This window comes from Pleurodeles waltl, chromosome 1_1 (genome assembly GCF_031143425.1).
Source record: "Pleurodeles waltl isolate 20211129_DDA chromosome 1_1, aPleWal1.hap1.20221129, whole genome shotgun sequence".
NCBI lineage: Eukaryota > Metazoa > Chordata > Amphibia > Caudata > Salamandridae > Pleurodeles > Pleurodeles waltl.
In genome coordinates, this window is record NC_090436.1 from 874,393,365 (window position 1) to 874,414,823 (window position 21,459).

General features: G+C 46.1%; 1 long non-coding RNA gene across 2 annotated transcripts in view; it reads left to right on the forward strand.

Moving 5' to 3' along the window:
- Positions 1 to 21,459, forward strand: part of LOC138288440 (uncharacterized) — a 397,645-nt gene that overhangs the window by 52,022 nt on the left and 324,164 nt on the right. For both annotated transcript variants that reach the window (XR_011202403.1, XR_011202402.1), the window contains exon 3: positions 13,605 to 13,795. This is a non-coding gene — a long non-coding RNA (uncharacterized lncRNA). The remainder of the gene's footprint in view (positions 1 to 13,604; positions 13,796 to 21,459) is intronic.

A 21,459-nucleotide genomic window follows, 5' to 3' on the forward strand; every position in this document is an offset into this window, starting at 1 on the left:
TCAAATGTGCTTTTTCTGTCCTCAGTGTTTATTTTCTGTGTGTCCCCTAGAGGTCAGCGTCGATCAGAAGAGAGGACTCTGACAGGCCATCACCAGAGAGGTGCGGACCCTGGGAGTCTACCACTGGCAGAGGACCCACTGCAGGAAGCGGTGGGAGGACCTGTGGCGCTGGGCGAGGAAGACCTGTGAGGCCCAGCTGTGGAAGTCCTCCCAACGAGGAAGGGGTGCCCGTAGGACCCTGACCCCCTATTGCACTGCATTCTGGTGGTGGCATATCTAGACTTGGATGGGTGCTTGAAGGCTGCACAGCAGACACAAGGGGGTGAGTACCAAGACCATATAATGCCTCCTTGATGAATGTCTGAGGGTGCTGTAGTATGTCTGCTGTCTAGTGGCAGGGACTCTGACTGATGTCATTTAGCAATGGCCCCCATGGGCAGTTAGATGATAAGGGGCAGGTCTGCAGTTCTTCAGGTCCTTCTGTAATGTTGGAGATGGTTGTATACCAGGGTTGTGGCCACTAGTCAGGGGCATAGCCATGAGTATAGCTGTAGGTGCTGCATGCTGGTGTATTAGCTGGGTGAGAGTATGGGTGAACCAGATATGTACATCCATTCAGATGTTAATATTCTCTCTTCTGTTTTGTCTCCCCAACCCTTTACTCTTGTGTTGTCTGTGTATATCAGCATCATCTGGCGAGGGAGCAGTGACACCGGTGAGTGGGGATGCAGCGGCCCTCAGTTCCAAGGAGGGAGAGTCTACTGATGCCAAGGGGACCAGTGGGTTGGAGGGCTAGGGAAGTACCATGGGGGAGGCAACTACCACTGGAGGTAGTGACTGATACCTCCTCCAATGGGAGCTCCCTGGTGGTGGCGGACCCTAGTGGGCCCACCCAATGATTGACATCTTCTGCCACCCCCTAACTATCACTGCTCTCCCAGTTGCGCTCCACCCTGTTGCCCATGCCTGCTCATCCAGAAGGGTGGGAGTCTCCTTCGCCTCAGGCACCTCATCCCCTGCCTCAGTCAGCCCTGCTGCCCTCATGGAGGAGGCTATTGACCTCCTGAGGACCATCTCTGTAGGGCAGACAATCATTGTGAATGCCATACAGGGGCTGGCATCTCAGATGCAGCAGTGCAATGCATACCTGGAAGGCATTTACGGTGCCATGTCTGGCCTACAGAGATCGTTTCAGGCTCTGGCCTCCTCTTTGACGACAGCCAGTGTCCCTGGTCTTTCCGTCCCCCCTCCAACCACCTCTACCCCTTCCAGCACCCCACTCCCTTACCCATCCCAAGCATGCATTCAGACAGACATGAACACACCTCAACACACAAGAAGCACACAGAGAAACATAAGCACCACACTTCCTATCACAGGCATACACAGCCAACATACAAAGGCACACACAACAACATCCACTTCCCCCACTGTGTCCACCTCTTCCACCTCCCTGTCTGTCATCTCTACATGCACACTCACAGGCACTGCACCCTCATTCACTGTTTCTGACCCCATTCTTGCGGTCACCATGACATTAGACATCCAGTCATGCACCCCAGACACCACACCGACTTTGAGTAACACTTGGAGCACACTCACCAAACTTGCAGACACCCAGACAACATCCATTTACACTGGCACCCTGTCTTGTCCCACTGTGTCCACCCCCCTCCTCCCATTACACTCAGACGTTCATAGACACCCACTCAACACATATCCACTACACCTCAGAATACTGTACAGGCACCTGCATCCACGTCATGCACACCTACACCTGTTACAACCACTCCCTCTACCTCCACTCCCACACCTTCCTCCAGGTCCACCCCGACTGCCCCTAAGAAAATGTTCCTATCCTGTGTAGACCTTTTTGAACCCACTGGCCCACCCCGTCTCATCCCTAAATGTGCACACCTCCATGCCCTGTCCACTCCTTCCACGTCCAAGTCCACCCCTGTCCGCCCTGCCGATTACCGTGCACCTTCCCCAGTGGGCAAGGGGCCCTGTGCTTGCTGTGGACCATCGCCACCCCCTGGTCCAAGCTCACTCCCCCACCGTCCAAGACTAAACCCAACCCCCTCCACCTCCACCTCCCAAACATAAGCCCAAGCCCCCCTCCCAGACATAAGTTCCCCCACCCCTGCCACTCCTTGCCCCTGTTCTGAGGTGCCTGGCTGCCCCATCGATGCCCCTTTATGGTGGAGTACCATGTGCACATGTGGGAGTCAAGTTTGGGCCATTTGGGCTCATCAGCCTTTTTGATATAGAAAGGCCAATGGCCTAATTTGGACAATCTGTTGCTCCTGGAGCTTTAATAAAGTTTGTGTGCCCAGTGTTGGCACACTCTAGATCCATCGTTCCTTGTTTAATTGTGGGGGGGGTGTTGTGCACATGTGGGTACTTTGGGCAGGTTGTCTTGGGCTTGTGTCGGGTAAGTACCTCTTGCTCAGGTGTGTATGGCTTGTGATATTGCGATGGGTTGTGCATGCATTGCGGGGTGGGTGGTTATATAACTGTGCCCTTTCTTCACTTGTTTAGCAGGTTGCTGTACTTACCGTCATCGTCTTCGTCGGAGGTCATGGAGGTATATGGCAAGGAGCAGCACTGGCATGATTTCCAACTCTCTCTCCATGTCTGCTTCGGCATATTGTGTGAGCCTCCGGTGGGTGTTTCCTTTTATTTGGTTTGTTTCCACCAGGCTTTGAGTGGCGGTGGTTCCCGCCCCGGAACTGATGGCGGTCTAGTGCTTCATTATTTGTTGGGCGGGAAGGGCCTTTCCATCAGCCTGTGGACAGCCTCTTCCATCATTGTCGACACTCCTCTGCTGGCAGTGAGTGTTTCTCAGGCTGCCTGTTTTTCATGTGCTTCATTATTTGGCGGCCCAGACCCTCCGTCTGTTGGCTGTAGTTACCGCCACCGCTGGCAATGCAGTCTTTCCTGCTGTGTTCATAATGAGGGCCATAGTGTCCAAGCTTACACAAAAGGTTCCAACAAACTACTTGTAGTATGGTAGAGGAAGCAGTAATTGCAGGGTGGATCACACATCAAGAAGCAGAGTTCTTAGATACCAAAGAACCTTGAGTCCCATACTTTTGCTGCCTCCCTAAAATACACAAAGGGACCCCTCCTCCTGGTCGCCCGATTGTCTCAGGGATGGAATCCTTACTGGAACCTTTGTCCAAATTCGAACACTTTTTCCACAATCCATCGTCCAACAGACATCCACCTTTCTTAAGGACACTAAAGACACTCTGGTACTATTAGACCACATCAATGCTACTGGGACTACGGATATGCTGATTTGCCTGGATGTTGAGGCATTATAAACTAATATACAACAGGATGCCGCTTTAGAAGCGGTTGAGGAGATCCTAACTTCCAATACATGGCCTTAAAGACCCCAATACGCTTTGTCTTCAGACTGGCTCTGAAAGAGAACTTCTTTCGATTTGAAGATGACCTGTATCACCAGATACAAGGGACTTCCATGGGCAGCACTTTTGCTTCCAGACTAGCCTGTCTCTACATGTACACTTTTGAAAAATGCCATATTTTAGAACCTACACAACCCTTCTTTTCTAACATCCGACTATGGCGAAGATATATAGATGACATTCTGATCATATGGAAGGGCGAAATGAAAGCGGCGAGTAGATTTGATAACTGGATAAATACCCTAGACCAACTTCTACGTTTCAGCACCACTACTTCCGACAAGGAAGTAGCGTTTTTGGACTTATGAATTTTATTGAAAGATAGAATTCTACGTTCTTCCATCTTTCATAAACAGACTGACAAAAACAGCTTATTTTTATTTGACAGCCACAACCCCAAATCCTTGATGACTAACTTAGCTTTTGGTCAATTTCTGAGATTGAGGCGTAATTGTAGTGACATTACCGATTTCCACACACATTCTGTTATGCTCAGCCAGAAATTAAAAGGATCAACATTACACCTCTCGGGTTATCGCGCAGGCTAAAAAAAGAGCCCGTAATATCCCGCAAGAGAGATTTTATTGACTGACGCTACAAAAGAACAGACTAGGCTAACTTGTGCGACTACCTTTATTTACATTCACTCAGTTTACTCACAGGATTTTTGGTAGATTAATAGATTTGTGAAAAAAAATTATTTCCTTCAGATCCCTTCTTCTAGATTAAGGCTATTACCCTGACTATCACGTCTGTTTGCCTCAAATTGTCTTTGGGTTATATTTATTACCCACTGTAGCTCCACATGTTTTATCTCTGGCTAACTGGAGCTGTTATTAAATATTGTGTATTAAGGTAGTAGCATCTATATGAAAGAGTACTTGGAATCAGACTATCTTTGTGAGCATTCACTTTAATTCCCCTTTCCAAAATGAAGGCTACTATCACAGATGAGTAACGCTAGTCCCCCCCCCCTCTATTTCCATACTTCTCGATATGCAGCTTTTCCCTTAAGAACCTGACTCACCGCACTGGTGCCATTACTATGGTGGCGGCTAGCAACATTGACGAGGTACGCTAGTCCTGTTTCTATTTCTATGCTTCTCAACATGCAGCTTCACCCTTTATATAAAACAGATTCCCCGCACCAAATATGCAGAGCAGGGGTAGGTGCTAATGGAAGCCTCGTCCGACACCCAAGTAAGTGCCTCCTTCCCGAGCTGGGGGTGACTTTGGTGCTCTGGAACTACATGTATGCGATTTGTATCTTTGCTTTGATGTGTTTGGCACCCGATTATGGATGCAATGGGATACTTGCATACCATCTACCCCAGTGCTTTTAACCCGAGCCCTACATTACCATGGCACCTGGGCTTCTTAATTTTACAACTACCAGCCTTACTGGTATTTTACATATTCACTATGCATTTGCCCATTGGTGGGAGCTGTCACTTACTGTATAAGAGATAATATAATTTATGACAACGGATTCATCCTAGAGTGATTTCACCTGTTATGAAGGTATACCTTGGTGGGAGCTGTCAATAACCTTAGAAAAAAAGGACTTTTCAAACGACTTCTCTGATATTATTAATATACACTAATATAGATCTATTTAACAAATATTCGGATTACTTTCTTATGATTACCATATTTTAGGCAACAAGGGCCACTGTGTATATTTATCATCAACATAAAATTGATTGCATGGTTACAATTGATTATAAACACCATTTATAGTCCACTACATGTGCTAGGGGCAGCACAGTATAGGACTGTATGCTAGACTGTAGACCATTTTGTGATGAATCATGTTATTTTGATACCAAACCATTTAATTCTTATATACAACACCATGGGAATAATTATAGGCATGCAATTACTATTTATTCATCCTTGTACCCCAGACACGCTGATTATTACATTGGCTGGACCACAAAGGCTTTCCGCTGTTCCTGTTGGGGCCCATCCTTGAAATTGAGGAGGGTAAGAACCTTAGCCTTTTTTCAATTTAGAAGTGTTCATTCACACTTCACCAAAGCACCACTAAGGATTCTCATTAGTGTTTTGATTGTTCATTAGGAACTATGGATTATTAGACTATTGTGTTCTTAATTAATGCCATTTTTTTTCCTTTAGGTTTCTGTACCAAAAAGTTAACCTAGTTTACCATAACTGTGAGGATTAGGTATGATTTGTTGGAGGTCCTATCAAATCACACCAAGAACTTTAGAGACTTATTTTAGTGAGAAACATATTGACCTTCTGTAACTAGGGCAGTTTGGTGTTGTCCAACTCTGCCATACACATACTTGATCCCTAGACTATAGGGTTCACTAACATTAAACACTACATTGTGAATAGGGTAAAACAGCCATTATTCTCACTTCCCCTTAGGTAATTTGTTTTTTTTTACTGACAGAGGCCCACATTTTCAATAAAATATTTCATCATAGAGTCCATCTAGTCAATTTTAACAGTTCATCTCACCAATCCCACATTATTGGATTCACCTATGCCAATCCTCTTCAAAAGATCTCTGGTAAAGATCCCCCAAGAGGGGCCCGTCAGATGTTGCAGCGCCAGTTTGATGAGGATCAAAGCCTGATGAAGTATGTCACTATTTGGTGAGTAAGGACACTTGTTCCTGATTTAGGTTACCCACAGGGACCATTCTTGATCTCTCTTGTATTAGGGAAGATCTATATTGAAACATTTCCTTTAGAACTGTGCATCCTTTTTTCTATAACCCTTAAATTAACTTGTGCTCAGCCTGCTAATAGAGCAGTCAGGCCTAATTTAGAGACAATATGTAATGTATTTGTGCAACACAAGATTTTAGAAAGTATAGCTGCAAAAATAACAAAGTGCCAACTGTGGACATCTGGTTGCGCTGGACCAAGAAAAAGTCACACGTTCAGGCTGACCTCACTGAAGCGTGGCCAGTTACAAGGACCCATTGAGGTAGACTGAACAAGTGTACCTTAAATACTGGTTTGCAAAGCATTGATAGGTCCTGTGCTAAAGATGCATTGCGCAGTAGCGGAGATGCCCTGTTCTGAGGAGTTATGATGCAAAATCCTGTGTCATTGTTGAGGATCCCATCAACGAAGACTTGCAATTCAAAGTCTGCCATTAAGGGTGGGCAGTCAAGGTAGTGCCTCGGTTCTGAGAGCAGGGAGGCTGTGAGGCTGCCATCAACAGGAGATTTGGGAAGCAAGGGCCTGTGTCAGTGAAGCTTCGCACAGCAGTATATCCAAATGTGGGCTGCAAGGTTGATGCAGAGTCCTTTGCATTGAGAAAACACTTGCAGCAGAAGCGATGCATAGGTTCTGCTAAGGATTGCGCAGTACTGCAGAGATGCGTTGGTTCTGCTGCTGCATCCACAGATTGGCTGGTGGATCACCTTCAGGCCCACTTCCAATGGTCCAACACTGCGGGTGGCACCAATTTGCAGGGTATGACTCTCAGATGGCAGAGTCCAGGTGCTGGGTTCAAAGTTGTTGGAGCCTTCTGTTCCCGAGGCTCTAGTCAGGGGGCCAATCATCCCTTGGAGTTTCTTTTGTGGTCCTAGGTTCAACAGATGCAGGGCCAATCCTTCTCACCCAGGCAAGAGGGCAGCAGATCCTTTAGAGCAGCAGTCCATCAGAGCTTCTTCCTGGCAAAGTATCCCCATGTCCACTAATGTACTAAAGGGGTGGTGTCTGAGGTCCAATATTTATACCTGCTACCCCTCCTCTGGAAAGTGGTAGAAACTTCTAGAAACTCTTTGAAGAGCGCAAGCTTCCTGTCTTGACTCTAGACTAACTACTGAGGGCATGTAGCCTGTTGCATGGAGGCAGGACATAGATTACTCAAGTGTAAGCAGGGCTGTGCCCAGTTCCTCCCTCCCATCCAGGCAAACCTGAGCAATCTATTGTGTGTGGCAGTCTAAAAGGAATACACAAATCATATTTGTCAGCTACAATCAGTTAAATGACCCAAATATAGGGTATATGCACTAAATGGCTAAGGCATGAAAATGCAAACTTTTTAAAAGTGGCATTTTCAAAATTGTAATTTAAAATAAGACTTCACCATAGAAGGATTTTTTCATTTTCATTCCAAAGACGCCAAACATGAAATGGTTACCTGTTCCATTTCAAGTTACTGCTTATAAAATGTAAAACGTTATCCTATGGGAGATGTAGGCCTTCCAATAGTGAAAAATGAACTTAAGAGTTTTTCACAACGAGGACATCTAACGGTTAAAAGTACATGTCCAGCCTTTTAAGTACACTGTACGCCATCCTCTGGACTGTCCAGGGTCTACCCTAGTGGTGACTTATATGCATTACAAAGGAAGGTTTGGGCCAGTCAAATGTTTTTTTTAGCCAGGTCTAAATGACATTTTTTTTCTGTATAGGTTTTTATTTGCATTTGTACAACATCAAGGTACAATAGTAGCAAATCAATATGATTGTTATAACGGCAAACTGAAGTACTACAACAATTGCTTAAGACCTTCTTCCGTCCTCTGGGCCCCACTTACATGTCCTCAGCCCATTATATTAAGAAAGGGAAATTGAGCATAGCATTTTCATAAAACAAGATCAATCGCCACAACAGCCCCAATCAACTCTAGGTGTGACCCTGACCTCCCCACTATCCTGTGGAGAAATGCTACCCCTTTCATGTTGCAGTTCATGGAGGACAGGCATGTAAAGGATTTAGCAAACCAGTAAGCATTGCAGCAGAGGCCTGCAGGTCATCCACCAGATTAGCTCTACAAGATTTTTTTGTGTGGCATTACTTGGCATTCACCCATTCAGCCACGTCTCTCAACCACTCAGCATACTTCGGGGCCATCAGGGGTGGCCAGCAGATGGCAATTCTATGTTTGGCCAATCTGAGCCCTAGAAGGAGGAATTTTCTGCTTAACTTCTTTTTAACTGGAATCTGACCCAGTAAACAGTGCTCTATGTCTCTGGGGGTGATCTCTGGGGGTGGCCCAACCTTTGGCTGTGTAAGCCCCTTATCCCAGTACTCGGTGAGGCACAAGCATCCCCAAATCATTGGTGTGAAGTCAACACACATAAAACTTAATTTCAGGGTTAGTCAACAGCGCTTCTTTTTTCTCCTTTTCATGAAATCTTTCTGTATATTTTCTGTATTCAGGGAGTAGATTTGAACTCTTGCCCTGCTGATTAATATTCTGCAGATGTGGTTTCTGCTGTGCCTATCAGTCCTGTGTGCATGTTTGCACATGTACGAGTGTCGTATTTGAAACAGAGTCCAGTGAGGTTACTGTTTCAGCATCAGTGACTGCTTTACTATGGCGAGCAGTACTCAAATAAAAACTTCTACTCCAGAAATGTGCATAGAGCGTAGAATCCAACGCGCAGCATCTGATTTTGCCAAGATGTAGCCTGTCTGCAGCACATACAAACACAAATGCATGGTGTGATGTAAAAAACTCGGTCACAAATGTACAATTGCGTGAACTAATTTAGAGCTGTGAAGTGCAAACTAAGTAAATTTGCCCTGCACTAAATTCATAGTGCTGGTGCTCAAATTGGTGTCTCACCTGGAACTCGTACTTGGGGTACACCCTTTCAGTTGATTAGCTTTGTATCAAACCCTGGGCCTGTGCACTGGTCTGTCCTCCTAAGCCCTCGTTGCATGCTTTAATAGTCCTGTATACTGCAAATGTTTTGGAGCTGTGACCTCATCGACTCTCAGCACAAAGTTGACATTGCATGAGAAAATTGATCGGGCCTGTCTGGGCAATGAAGCGCTACACACATATAACCACAGCACCACACGTTAACACGAAATCTGCCTTTATTGTGAATATTAAAAAGATTGATAAGGAAATAGCTTTGTTGCATTTTTCCACTGACTTCTGGGATGCATCAAAATGTTAAATGGTGTGGGGTGTAATAAGTAAGATATGCAAAACAAGTAGTACCTCAAATTTTCCTTGATTTGTCAGCATATTTTATTTGAAATCGGTTTTAGTTTACTTGGCAGGAAAGGGCAACATTGGCCTCTTCTATTTTTAGGTCGAGCGGGCAAGCGCTTTGAACTTTTGTAAATATTGTGGGCTTTTAACCACTCCCACCTCATGCCCATCACTTTCATTCGTTCCTGGGCTTGCCTTTCAAAGATCATTTGATGTCATACTTTGTTTACCCCGCCGTGAAGCTACTTTTGTTATGGCTTGCAGATTGCCCCGTTACATTGCTGATACACTTCAGCATTGACAATATTTTTCTTTTGTCTCTCCCCTTCGTGCTGCATGGTGGCCAACACAAACAGGAACAACAATGTGAACTTAATCAACGAGAATTAAAGTGCTGGTCACATTTTTCACAGTTACCTAATCAGAGTCATTTCTTGTGGCTCTCCTCTTAAAACACTTGAAATTGGTAAATGCTCGATGTAAAACAGAAATGCTGAAAGCAATAGCTCCTCTCCCGGAACAGTGGGAGAGACAATACTACAATATGCACTGCACTCAGGAAACTCCGCCCATAATGCTTTGCAGAGCATTACTTTTACAAAACATTTTTGCTCATAACAGCCCATGGTGGTCTTAGGGCAATAGGACCACCACCAAAACATTCAGCACAATACACTTTCTGTCTAGGTCATCTCTGGGTCCTCATACGAGGTTAGGGGGGGACCCCAAAATAATAACCTTTCCCGCCATTCAGTGTCTTTTTAAGAACTCTAAAGGCTGAAACTTTTACTTTACAGCTGGGAATAGCTTATGTTTTAAGGTCCTTGTTTTTACTATTGCTATAGGCCTGCTACCCCTTGAAATGTGTAATACACTTTGGCCCTCATTCTGACCTTGGCGGGCGGCGGAGGCCGCCCGCCAAAGTCCCGCCGTCAGATTACCGTTCCGCGGTCGAAAGACCGCGGCGGTAATTCTGACTTTCCCGCTGGGCTGGCGGGCGGTCGCCTTCAGACCGCCCGCCAGCCCAGCGGGAAAGAGGCTTCCACGATGAAGCCGGCTCGGAATCGAGCCGGCGGAGTGGAAGCTGTGCGACGGGTGCAGTTGCACCCGTCGCGTATTTCACTGTCTGCGCAGCAGACAGTGAAATACATGTAGGGGCCCTCTTACGGGGGCCCCTGCAATGCCCATGCCAGTGGCATGGGCACTGCAGGGGCCCCCAGGGGCCCCGCAACCCCCCCTACCGCCATCCGGATCCCGGCGGTCCGACCACCGGGATCTGGATGGCGGTAGGGGGGGTCAGAATCCCCGCGGCGGTGCAGCAAGCTGCGCCGCCGCGGAGGATTCAATGGGGCGGCGGTACACTGGCGGGACCCCGCCAGTGGTGCCGGTCCGACCGCGGCTTTACCGCCGCGGTCGGAATCCCCATTGGAGCACCGCCGGCCTGTCGGCGGTGCTCCCGCGGTCCTCCGCCCTGGCGGTCAAAGACCGCCAGGGTCAGAATGACCACCTTTGTCCTCTAGAGGATAAATATATGGTTACACGGAATTACTTTATGACTTTTTCTTTTTGTGTAGTTATGTCCTCTAGGGACTAACATTTCTTAAAAAATCTATTTTCATTGTGGTGTCCTCTAGGGGCTGTTCTAAGCACTACAGTCATAACAGACGAAAATATTCATGGCACAGAAACGTGCCCCATAATGCCTTGCAGTGCATTACTTTTACAAAACATTTTTGCTCATAACTCAGGCAGTGCTGGTCCTAGCACAATGGGACCACCTTCAAAACGTTTACCACAATGTGCTTTCTATCTACATCATCTGTGTCCCCACACTGTTAGTGGGGGCTCCAAAATAATAACCCCGACCACAATTCATTATCTTTATAAGCTCTCTTGTGGCTGGAAATTTTGTTTTACAGCTGGGAGAAGTTATGTTTTATGGGCTGTGTTTGTAATATCATTGCAATAGGTCTGCTAGTCTTCAAAATGCGTGATGCACTATGCTGTCTAGAAGCTATATATATTGTTACACTGCATTATTTTCCACCCTTCTTTTTCATGTGATTATGCTCTCTAAGGGCTGGCTGTAAGGTTACATAACCATGTTTTTTCTAAATGCTATTTTTATTGTGCTGTTCTCTAGAGGCTGTTCTGAGCATTGCAGTCAATATACTATAATAGTTGTGGCACGAAAAGTCACCCAATGATGCTTATCAGGGCATTACTTTTACAAAACATGTTTGCTAATAACTCAGCCTGTAGTCCCTTTGTCCTAGGACCACCTTCAAAAAGTTCTCTCTACATCATCTCTGGGTCCCCACACTAGGTTAATGAGGGCCCCAAAATAATAACCCCTCCCACCATTCAGCGTCTTTTACATTTCTTGTGGCTAGACTTTTGTTTTACAGCTGGGAGAAGTTTTGTTTTAAAGGCTTTGTTTGTAATATCACTGCAGTATGGCTGCCATCCCTAAAAACGCCCTTTAGGGGCTAAGTATATGATTACACTGCATTATTTTCTCCTGTTTCTTTTCATGGGGTTATGCTCTTCAGGGGCTAACAATATGGTTACATGACCTTGTTTCTTACAAATAATATTTTTTAGGGCGCCCTGTAGGGGTTGTTTTGAGCATTACAGTTGAATGCCAAAAGTTGATTTCTGATAAATGTTTATATAATAATTGTATATGTTCTAATAATCTCTCCATATTACAATTATGACCATGATTCAGGCCACCTTAACATCCTTATTACACTATGACTGATGGAACACTCTTGATATGTTTGGGTGAACCTTCTAGTTTATTTCTTCTCTGTGGCCGTCTCATCTCTTTTTTGGGGGAATTGTGTTAGCCAGCTAGAAACTCTGTTGGTGGGGTGGTTAAAGTGGTATTCTAATGGAATTAGCATGGAAGATTTAAAAAAGGATGGTAAATGGCAACATTTTCATCTTTTTGCTGCAGATAGAGGAAGAAGATAAATGGAAGTGCTTCAGTTATATGCAGGGCTACTGAAATTATATGGCAGGAAAAGATGAAATTCTAAGGCAGGGTTGACTAATTTATGTAGCAAGAAAAGTCCAATTATGAATTTACAACGCAGTAGCTCTAACTCAAGCAATTGAAAGACCTACTGCATTTCAAATGCTTGTTTACATGTACTACTGCCAAGTTCTAGCACTGACCGTGATCTCTTTGACACTCAATCATTGAGGGTTGTTTATGTGGCAAACATAAAAAATGTCCAAACTTAGTAGAAATAATAAGCGGTTGTCCAGGAGAACCTTCCATCTTCCAGGCAGAGGCAAGTGCATAATGGTGCATTGATGGACAGCAGCGTTTGCATAAGTAGCATTCCCTTTGAGCTAGAGAAGTTTATATCTTGTAATGCTCCATGGATATGATTCAACTGAGATATTATTGTGGATTAGACTTCACAACCATCTTTACCTCATCAACAAGCACTGCTATCCTCCAAACTGGGACAGACGGTAGTGTTTGCTATCTTGTGTGCACCTGGCAATGTTTACCAGACTCAGACTTACCTTTGACTGTTATTTACATCCTTATTCTTATTTATAGATGAATAAAGTTAAATGAAAATTTATCCGATAGGCTGCACGTGGTTATGTAGGAATAACTTAATCCAAATAATTTGCTTTTAAGGAAAGCAAGTTTTTGTTGTGTTACTGCAACAAATATAGAAAAGGTGGTTCTTTGCAGAATATTGTGAAAGTAGTAGTTTTTGCTTGCTTACTCCAATTTCTCTTTCTTGCAGACAACCGGAGAAGCTGAACCATCCGGATGTGATGCAAAATATCCTGTAGCATAGGAAACTGTATTTGACTGTTCTGAATTATATGTTGTGCCTAAACGTCTGTGTATATATCTGTAATATTTTCATTGCATATAACTAATTCTCCTTCAGTTGTAATACAATAATATGTACACGTTAGCCCTTAGGCTAGTCTGCTATATTTCTATTTTTCCTTCATATTTATGTCTCCCTGTGGCATACTATGTTTATGTCACAAATATTCAAAACAGATGATGCAAAGTGTTTCAGCTGGAAAGGTCATTAATATAATGGCAGTGAACCGCAGTGATATCCAGAGTTTCTGTAATAGCCAGGGATCTTATAACATGATGAAAGTAACACATTATGGAATGGTTGGATGTAAACCAAGAGCATATAACACAGCAATCTGTTTTTTCGTCAAAACAGAGAACAATATCTGCTGTGACTAAAGTGATGGATGGCGCTGCTGAAAACTTCGACTTCTTGTCTGAGGCATGCGAGGTAATTAGTCGATCAGAAGACAGATTCTTGGAATCAGTACCATTGCAAGGACATACTGTACATCTCAGGAAGCAGACACACAGCTCTTAACACCTTCATGAAATCGTCCTCCACACGTGAGTGATTACATTTTTTTGCAACTGCGTGGAAACAGCCAATTTTGCTTTTAAAAGACTGATTACTGAGATCGGCTTTGTCTGGGCAATTTATTAAAATGTGCTGCCAAGCTGGTTAAAGGGTTATGGGCACGACTGTAAACTAGCATTTTGGTCCCTAAAATAGATCATATGTTAGCACCGCTGTGGACACTACACTTTTGTTAATTTACTGTAGGGTTTTTTGCAAAGTACTGCACGCCAGTATTAGTTGACTTCCTGGAGAACTGGTGTAAGGTACTTGAAGGCATGCAGAGCACTATGTTTTTATGGGCTCACTGTCCCATTCTGTAATCTCTTTGGGCTTCCAACCACGCCCATGTCACGTCAGTCACTTACATTGGTTCGTGGGCTTGCCTTTTAAAATCCACTTGCTTTAATTTGTGAAAGGCATGCATACGTCATGCCTTTTCCGGTGTTTAGCCCACCTACACAGCACCAGTAAACTACTAAAAACATACGCGGCTCAAAGTTTTCAGCATGGTGTCTGGACTACTTTATCTGTTTATTTTCCACGCAGGGCGATCGTGCTGCATTTTACTTAGTGTGATCATGCTGTGTTTTTTTTTCTTTGCCATGCTAATAGCTTTAACTCGAGCAAATGCGAGACCCGTTGCATTGAAAATGCTTGCTTAGTGTGCATCACCATGCGTTGCTTCGAATCGAGGGTGAATCTATGTTGATTCTTCATTGGGGATGCACTGGGTTTACTGACAAGATGGACAAATCATGTGATTTTGGGAGCCCACATAATTTCCTATGGTCCTGTGGGATTGATCTCAGGCAACCGACTACCAGGAGAGGAAAAATGGCAATGGATGCATATTCAAGGACAAAACATAAGATGCCAGATGTATCAAAACCTGGGGAATCATGTTTGATGGTACTTAGGTGAGACCACATTGGAGACCGTTCTAGAATGTTGAAATGTTGCCTTGAAGGGATAATCCACAGCATATTATATATTTTTGCTAGACAGACAGAGAATGAGTCATGGTGGTTGACTTAAGACATCCAGTTGGGTTTGTGCTGGAAAATATTGAAGAGGTGTAGATTATGGTTGCCATGCAGCACATTATGACATAGAAATAAGGTCTAAAACTGCAATCTATGGAGCGAAAATGTAAGCTTCTGTCCGGGAGTGATTGGGTCATTACTTCTAATTTTTAAGATATGGACTTTGAGACAGCTTTAGCTGTGTCTCTATGCTATTTTTCTTCCTAAAACAAATCATACATTATGCGTCCATAGATGGGCTTTTGGTCAGTGGGTTCATTCACTGGTCTGTCAACATGCTACTCACATTTTGCTTCTGCCCAACATAGTGTACAGCACGGGGCAATACGTCAGCACACTTCGTGCAGTCACTCAAACTGAAGGACTCCAGTGAGTAAAGGGAGCACATTGTTCATATCTTCTGAAAAATAGATTCTCTTTAGTTGCGATGCTGGTTCAGGCCCCCGACACTGCCGCCTCCTCACTCATCTCTGCAGCTAAACACCCTCCCATCTCTGCTTCCCTACAGTCCACTCTTTCCTGCCTCTTTGCCACGCTTGCCTCTTTCATCTCTGTCTTCCAATTTAACCTTTATTTTTTAATCTGTGCACTCTTGCTTCCCACTTTGACTTCTGTTTTTGCCTCTTTGACCTCAGTTTTATCTCTTTACTCTATTCTCTCTTCTTCCACTCTTACCTGCTCCCCCACCCACTTCTCACTGACCCCACTTCCTGCTGTTGCCTTGCTCTCACGTCCCAGCCCTCCTCAATGGGGGCCAGAGCACAATTCCATTGAGCAGGTCCTAGCACCAGCTCCCTCCTGCTACAGGTCTGTGACACTGCCGTCTCCACACTCCTCTGCTGCTGTTAACCTTCCATCTCTGCTGCCTTTCTTTCTGCTCCTTCCTGCCTCTATGCTGCTTTTGCCTCTTTGTTCTGTTTCCAGCTTTAACTGCTGTTTTTGCCCCTTTGCCTCTCTTTTCAGTTTTAACCTCTGTTTCTGCCTCTTTTGCATCTGTCTCCCACTTTCTCTGTTTTTGCCTACTTTGCCTTTGCCTCCCAGTTTAATACAATTTTTTGCATCTTTGCTCTCTGCTTCCCACTTTAACCTCTGTTTTCGCCTTTTGCCTCCACTTTAACCTCTGGCACTGCCAATTTGCTCTTTGCTTCTCACTTTGCATTCTGTTTTTGCCTCTTTGCCTCTGTCTCCCACTCTAACCTCTGTTTTGCCTCTTTGCCCTCTGTTTTTTTCCACTTTGACCTCTGTTTTGCCTCTTTACTGTTTTCTCCCTTATCATGTCCCCCACACGCCAACCCACTTTCCAACTGCCTGATTCCCACCATTTCTTTACTCCCATCTCCCACCACCCAGAGCCCATCCCTCCCCAGGACCTACATAAAGGAGGCTGCAGCATTGCCATGCAGTTGGCGCGCTGCTGGTGAACCAAAGGCAAGTCCATCTGCACCTCGACAGCACCCAGTGCCAGGAACCGTGGCCCTACCACCACCCACCGCTACACCAACAAGCAGCTCCTGGTCCTGCACACAGCAACAGTAAATGCTGCACTTCCTTCCCCCAAGCAACCAATGTTCCTTTCACCTGCCAACACTGCTGAATTTTCTGCACTTGAGCAACCGCTAGTCCACACAGGACCATGGACCACCCGTGACCAGAAGACCTTGAACAACCTGGAACCTCTCCAGTAGATCATGGTCAACACCCGATCTCTCTGGAAACATGCACAGAAATCTGAGACACCATCTTCACTTTCACCCCTAGCATAGCTTCCATCACAGAAACGTGGCTCAGCCCCTCCTCACAGCCAGACATCACCAGAGCCACACTAGTTGGCCATTAACTGTTACACCAACACCACATGGTGGAGGCATCATCTTCAATGAAGCCATCTGATGCATCGCCACTAGAGAAGCCCCTCATTGACCACCTCAACTTCCAACTGCAGACCAATGCCAGTACAACATTCAGAGACACATTCATATACAGACCCCTGGGACCTCAACCAGCTTTATGTGACACCATTGCCAACCTCATCGCCAACTAGCCATCGACTCCAATCACTGCATCCTACTTGGGAACCTCAACTTCCACATCAACGACCCGAACAATGCCAATTCTACTACCCTCCTGGACAACATGCACAACATCAATCATACCAAACTGGTCACATAACTCACGCACACAGCTGAACACATACTCAACCCTGTCTTCACCTCCATCCACAGAGTCTCATTCAGTCTTATCACAGAACGCACCTGGACTGACCAGCCCATGGCCCCCTTCACCATCCTTAACTCACAGCATTTCATCAACAAGCATCACAACCCCTTCCATGCAGCTGGAATAAGGTAACAGAAACATAGTGGACTCAGGCCCACAGCACCACTGAACCTAAAGCCTCATCAGACCTAGAACAGGCCATCCAGAACTTCTCCACCTAGATCACCAAATTGCCAGAGTCACCCCAATGAAGCCACTGGGATCCAACAAAACATGAAGGCAAGCCAGTTAGTGCACCCCAGAGCTCAGATCCACCAAGTATAAGTGCTTCTGACTCGATAAACAATGACGTGGCACTAAAAATCCCTCTGACAGAGCTGCCCACAAAGCAGCCCTCAGCAACTACCACCTAATAGTCCAGGACGCCAAAAGAGTCTCCATCACAGCCTGCATTGACACAGCAGCCAATCACATGAAAGCACTATTTGAAATAGTCAAGGAATACTCGCACCCGGCAGCCACAGAGAACACAATCCACCCTTCACAAGAAATCTGCAAAACCCTATCAGACTATTTCCACAGTAAGATCACCACCATCTGCAACAACTTTGACCCACAGTTCTCAACAACCTCAGACAACCAGTCACACCAGCTGTACGATCACTGAATGGACCCCACTCACCACACAGACTACCATGACCATCCACCTAGGGGCACACAAAAACCCATGCCCCCACCATCTCTAAAACATCAGAGCTAACCACATCATCTCATAACTCACTAGCATCTTCAATACCTCCATCCCAATAGCATTCTTCCTGGTCAATTGGAAACATGCAGAGATCAGACCCCTACTAAAGAAACCCTCCTCAGATCCAAGCAAACTAAAAATTACTGACAAATATTGTTGCTCCTCTATCCTGCCAAGGTACTTGAGAAGGCCATCAACCAACAGCTCACTAAATACCTGAACAAAACAAGCTGCTTGAAGTCTCCCAATCAGGATTCTGAGCCAACCACAGAATGACAACTGCTCTGATCGCAGGCACAGACATCAGAACCCTCCCTGACTGTGGGAAGACTTGATCCTCTTTTACCTCTCAGCAGCATTTGACACTATATCCCACCACACTCTCATCAATTGTCTCCACAGCATCAGAATACAGGAAAACATCTTCAAGTTGATCACCTCCATCCTCACAGGAAACATACAAAGCATTTGGCAGCCTCCTTTCACCACTGAACTCAAGAACATAATCTGTGGTGTACCACAAGGGTCATCCCTCAGCCCTGTGCTGTTCAATACCTACATGACCCCCTCACAGTAGTCATCATATCTCAGTGTCAGTGATATCATAGCCTACACAGACACCACACAACTCATCCTGGATGCAAGGATAGACATCGCCGTCCCCCCACGCCCTTGGGTCCACAGACTACCTTCTCCTGGACGACTTGCATTTCCACCTAAAGGACTGCAACAACTGAAACACCACATCCCTACTCAACAATCTTGCCACCCTCAGCCTCAAACAACTGATCACCATGCCCATGCATGCCGCAGGACAGATACTTGACCCTATTTTCCCCTCAAGCAACAGAATCACCATCAAGAATATCTCCACCCCAGATTGACTGGCCATCGCTGCCTACACTTCACCATCACCTAACAGCCACCTTCGCATCCTCATGGCCACCCACAGGAAACTGAATGAAATCACCAACGAGCAACTCACCACGGCCCTTGCCAAATCACCTCTGCCACCCACTGACACCAAAGCCGCAGCACACAACCTTAACTCCTGGATCACGAATGGACCAACTCCTTAGCCCCCCTCTGAATGACTTCGATCAAGCACATCCCAAAGAGAGCCACCTGGTTCACCACTGAATTCAAGAATCCAAATGCACCTGCAGGCACCTAGACAAGAAATGGAGAAGCAGCAAAACAAGCAAAGACCTTGCCTCCTTCAGAACCGCCACTACCACCCACCACCGACACATCACAAATGCTAAGAAAGCCACACTTTGTGAATGCATCAATGCCTCCCTGCACAACACTAGAGAACTCTTCACAGTACTCAACAAATTCACCAGTCCTCCTTCTGAAGCCACCAACATCCCCCCATCGCAAGACCTCTGCAACAAACTGGGCACTTTTTTCGATTGCAAGATTAAAGACATCTATGACAGCTTTCTCCCACAGAACCCGCCCAGCACAGGCAACTGACCCGGCCCCCCAGACCCACCCATACCATCCACTGCTGGTCCACTCTCACCACAGAAGAGACTGAAATCATAATGAGCACCATTCGCTCCAGAGTTCCCACAGACCCTTGTCCTCACCACATCTACAGCAAAGTCAGTGCATCCATCGCCACCGAACTCTGCAAGATGCTGAACTGCTCTAATGAAACAGCCTCCTTCCCCAAACATTGGAAACACGCCAAAGCCTAACCCCTCCTGAAGAAACCCACAGCTCAACTTCTAAGCAGCCTTCAACGCAGTCTCCCACAGCATCCTATGCACCAGACTCTACGATGCAGGAATCCATAGAAAAGCCCTGCTATGGATTCCTTCATTCCTCACCGGAAGAACACAGAGTCAGGCTCCCAGCCTTCATATCCAAACTAACAGAAGTCAGCTCCTTCCTTAGCCCAACACTCTTCAACATCTACATGGCCCCGCTTGCAGCCATTGCCAAAGGCTACGGAATGAACATCGTGTCATAGGCCGATAGACAACTCATCATATCCCTCACTAAAGACCCTGACAAAGCTAAGAGGAGCTTTCACACTGAAATGAAAGCTGTCGCCGCTTGGATGAGGGAGAGCTCCCTCAACTCAGACAATACCGAGATCATTATCTTCAGAAACTCCAATGCAGCCTGGGTGAACTCCTGGTGGTCCACATTGCTCAGCGACCTGCCTACTCCGACTAGCCATGCCTGTATCCTAGGAATCATCCTCGACTCTTCCCTATCGATGGCCCAACATGGATCCCTGTTGACTGCCGCAAGATAGTCTCCCACACCTTAGTCAAAAACAAGCCCAACTATGGCAACGCACTCTACGCCGGAACCACAGCAAAGAACATCAGAAAACTACAACTAACCCGAAACGCCGTCACCAGACTCATCCTGAACCTTCCCCACCAGGAACACATCTCCCAAAACCCGAGAAACCTCCATTGGCTCCGAGTGGAGAAGTGAATCAACTTATGCTACTCACCCACACCTACAAGGCCCTTCACAACATCAGACCTGCCTACCTGAACCATCGCATCTCTTTCCATAACCCCGCCAGACCTCTCCCCTCTTCCCACCTGGTACTGGCCACCATCCCACGCATCCGGGAAACCACTGCTGGAGGAAGATCTTTCGCCTACCTCACAGCTAAGAGCTGGAAAACCTGCCCACACAACTCCGACAGAGCCCTTCACTCACCATCTTCAGGAAGAACCTCAAGACTTGGCTCTTCAAAGAGGCAGAGACCCACCACCAGCGCCTCGAGACCCTCACAGGTGAGTAGTTGCGCTCTATAAGAACTGATTGGTTGATCCTATCGCTCACCAAAGAGCCCCTCACCACCAAAACAAACATCCACAATGCCATGACCAATGTAGCCAACTGGATGAGAGCCAATTGCCTTAAACACAACTCCAACAAGACAGAAGTACTGATCTTTGGTAGAAACACATCCATATGGGACCATAGCTGGTGGTCAGCTAAACTCTGACCCACGCCCTCACCTACAGAACATGCATGCAACTTTGGCATCATGCTCAACAGTCAACTGACCATGAAACAGCAGATCAATACAGTCACCTCCTTATGCTTCCACACCCTTCGCATACTCAGCAGAATCTTCAGATAGATCCCAGTCAGCACCAGAAAGACAGTCACCCAGGCCCTAGTCACCAGTTGCCTTGTCTACTGCAACACACACTATTCCAGCATTTCCACTGAACTCCTCAAGAGACTCCAGACCATATAGAAAGCTACAGCCAGACTCATTCTGAACCTCTCCAAATAGACCCATTTCACCCCCACCTCAGAAACTGTCACTGGCTCCGCAGCCGAAGGAGATGCCAGTTCAAGACCCTCACACGCACTGAAACAGCCCTACATGATAAACGGCAAGCTTACATCAACCACCGACTGAAATTCCATCAGCCCTTCAGACACCTGCACTCCTCCTCACTGGCTCCCACACACACACAACTGCATAAATCACAGCGTGGCCACGCCTCTTACTACATTTCTACCAATGCCTGGAATGAGCTTCCCCTCCACCTTCAAATAGCTCCCTCCCTTACGGATTTCCAAAAGAAACTCAAGACCAGGCTTTTCGACTGAGACAACGCAACTTGGCACCCCACATGCCCCCAGG